At 48.0% G+C, this 3617-nt stretch overlaps 1 protein-coding gene across 1 annotated transcript in view; it reads right to left on the bottom strand.

The window, feature by feature from the left end:
* The window catches only part of TRIM54 (tripartite motif containing 54), a gene marked incomplete at its 3' end in the record, with an annotated part of 17623 nt that overhangs the window by 4755 nt on the left and 9251 nt on the right, over positions 1-3617 (bottom strand). The gene's annotated exons all lie outside the window — the stretch shown is intronic.

Here is a 3617-nt window from a genome sequence, read left to right as displayed (position 1 = left end):
CAGCAGGAAGGTCAAAGTAGCAAATGGACTCCGAGTGTTGCAGTCCTCCAGCCTGGGGCTCTCACGGGCCACATCTGGGGGACATTCTCTGCAGCCACGGTCAGGGGCACGGAGACAAGTGCTGAACAATGGGGCAGACATATCGAGCTGGGTAATTCGGGAAAATCACTCCAGGGACTGGCAATCAGTAGTCCTGGGTTCTTGTGCTGCCCCGACACTGCCCTACTATGCATATTTGGGCAAGCATTCAACCTCTGTACAATTAAGGACGAGATTGGATTATTCATTCTACCGTAAACATTGAGTGTGTCAGGTAATTGCTAGGCTCCGGGGATAAAACACGAACAGGTGCATCACATTACCCTCAGGGAGAGCAAACCGACAGCCACATCCAATGGGCTGCGTGTTATGACAGGAGGAAGCTCAGAAGGGTTTACCAGAGCTGCTCACCACTTCCTCCGGCTTACACCTCGTAGGGAACTTGCTCCATCCCATCCTAAAAGGGAGAGCCCTGCCATGGCCCAGGCCACCGATGCTTGGCTCAGAATTGAGGAGGTGATCACCTGACCCAACAGGACCGATCAAATTTTCTCTCTAGGAACTTGGAATCGAGTCACAGAGGCTGAGGTGACTAGACCATGTGCAGCTTTTGAACTGAAAAAAGACTTGTGAAGTTGGGCTAAAAGCTGACATGTGGCCACCCCAAAATCTGTGCAAGTGGACAGTGTGAGGGGTCAGACACTGTGAACAGAGAAGGCTGGTCTGCAAGGAAGAGAAACAGTCAATCTGGGGAAAGCAGCAGAGATGAAAGACTTGTAAATACTGCTTATTGTTGCTTGATATTCACCCCTTCTTCTTCAATAATAGAGCCTCTGAGTTTTTAGCAAGACACATGGAATAAAGACCATGTGACCAAGCCTCCCTTCCAGTTGGGTGTGAGCAGGTGACTGCGTTCTGGCCAATGGCATATAAATAGAAATGTTTGTGCAGTTTCTAGGAAGTATCTTTAATGGGAAGGGCATGCCCTACTTCTCCTCTTCTCTCCTTCCTGCCGGCTGGATTGAAGGTGGACTGGCAGGACTTCCCTGGTGGCGCAGGGGTTAAGAATCCGCCTGCCAAGGCAGGGGACACGGGTTCGATCCTTGGCCCGGAAGATCCCACATGCCGCGGAGCAACTAAGCCCATGCGCCACAACTACTGAGCCTGCGCTCTAGAGCCTGCGAGCCACAACTACTGAAGCCCATGCGTCACAACAACTGAAGCCTGTGTGCCTAGAGCCTGTGCTCCACAAGAGAAGCCACCGCAATGAGAAGCCCGCGCACCGCAACGAAGAGTAGCCCCCGCTCACCGCAACTAGAGAAAGCCTGCACACAACAACAAAGACCCAACACAGCTAAAAATAAATAAATAAAGTAAATAAATTTTAAAAAATTATATGGACTGGCGTAGGTTGAAGCAGCCATCTTGAGCCATGAAGTAGCCACATGTCGAGAATGGCAACAAGATAAAAGGAACGAGTCTCTTATGAGACAGTCCTGGACTACCTACCCATACTTTCACTGGAGAGAAAAAACAAAGTTTTACCTACTTGAAGTCATTGTTATTTTTGGTTTTCTGTCTTTTACAGCCGAACCTAATCCTAATTGGCTGGAACACCATGAACTCCTAGAGAGTAATGGAGAGAGCAGTCACCTGTGACTTTGTATGTTCAGATGTATTTCCCGCAATTGGGTTCCATAAAATCCTCCAAATGCTTATGCTATACATGAACCAGAAGGACCCTAATGCGTGTGCAGCAGCACCTACAGCACATAGAGGGCATCCAAGTCCAGAGTCTTATTTGATCCTTTGGTAGCAAGAGATGTAGGCAAGGCAGGAAATGTGGCCCCACTGTGAATTGGGTGACTTATCTTGGGGAGAGTGACAGGCACATCATAAATATTACATTTGGGGCTTCCCTGGTGGCGCAGTGGTTGAGAGTCCGCCTACCGATGCAGGGGACACGGGTTCGTGCCCCGGTCCGGGAAGATCCCACATGCCGCGGAGCAGCTGGGTCCGTGAGCCACGGCCTCTGAGCCTACGCGTCCGGAGCCTGCGCTCCGCAACGGGAGAGGCCACAACAGTGAGAGGCCCGCGTACCGCAAAAAAAAAAAAAAAAAAAAAAAAAAAATTTCTTGTAAAGATGGTGGAGGAAATGAACATTTACCCCCTAACTTGGACTACAAGAAATATAACCACAAGGCTAACTTATAACCACAAGGCTAGCAGCACAAGTGCGTGTGGTGATGCTCCCTGGAGCAGATGCCACAGCTGAGCACAGGTTTGCCATTCATCCCTGGGTCCCAGCGTCCCTCCCTCTTCCACAGCTCAACTCCTCCTGCCATATCCTACCTCTGGTTGACTTTCCTCCTAACCTCGAGGGCACCCCTTCCTTTCTGTGATGGCTTTGGCAATGTTTCCCCCACTGAACTCCACACCGCCCCACTTCCTTTGCTAGACCCTGAAGCATATATACGTGTATATATATGCCCTTTGGTACTGGGGCTAAATTTGACTGGTAATAAAATAGTAAAGTTTTTCTTTGGCATTTTCCAGCCCTCGAGCTTATGGCCCAACATGCATGTTGCTTAGTGGCCTCACTGTGCTATCCATGTGCTCAGTACGTCCCCAAATACGGCATACATACTGAGGACAGGTGTGAAGATTTCAGATGATACGAGGATGGACATTTAAATTTTTTATGTGTTTATCTCAATGCATATTAGAAAAAATAACCAGCCTATAAAACTGGTGAATTTTCATGGATCTTGTCATTTAGAATGATAAATATTTCAGCTTTAAAGGTGAGTTCAGGGACTTCCCTGGTGGTACAGTGGTTAAGAATCCGCCTGCCAATGCAGGGGACACAGGTTCGAGCCCTGGTCCGGGAAGATCCCACGTGCCGTGGAGCAACGAAACCAGTGTGCCACAACTACTGAGCCTGCACTCTAGAGCCTGCGAGCCACAACTACTGAGCCTGCGAGCCACAACTACTGAGCGTGCGTGCCAAAACTACTGAAGCCGCGTGCCTAGAGCCTGTGCTCCGCAGCAAGAGAAGCCACCGCAATGAGAAGGCTGCGCACTGCAAGGAAGAGTAGCCCCTGCTCACCGCAACTAGAGAAAGCCCGTGTGAAGCAACGAAGGCCCAACGCAGCCAAAAATAAATAAATTTATTTTTTTTAAAAAGTGAGTTCTTTTCCACAACATTGTTAATCAACTATACTCCAATATATTGTAAAATAAAAAGTTTTTAAAAATGTGAGTTCTTTTAAATAGAAATACTTAAGCATAGCATAGGTGGTACACAGCTTTGGCAAACATCAGGAAGGTGAAACGAGAATGAAGTTTGGGATGTTTGCTCTAACCCTTTTCTGACTCCCTCCCCTTATCAAAACTTGTGTGTCTTGTGTCCCAAACCTTTTGCAAATGCTAGGTGGCTACCTTGAGAAAGTCACCTGTACTGGATATGTAGATAAAATTGTTACCCATTCTTGGCAACATCTCTATATTTTAACAGAGGGCATTTAATGCAGGATGATGTAGGGCAAGTAACACTGTTCTGAAGATCTGGCTTGGGA

This window comes from Lipotes vexillifer, unplaced genomic scaffold (genome assembly GCF_000442215.2).
Source record: "Lipotes vexillifer unplaced genomic scaffold, Lipotes_vexillifer_v1.1 scaffold717, whole genome shotgun sequence".
NCBI lineage: Eukaryota > Metazoa > Chordata > Mammalia > Artiodactyla > Lipotidae > Lipotes > Lipotes vexillifer.
Note: the sequence above shows the minus strand (reverse complement) of the source record. Positions and strands in the feature narration are given on the sequence as shown.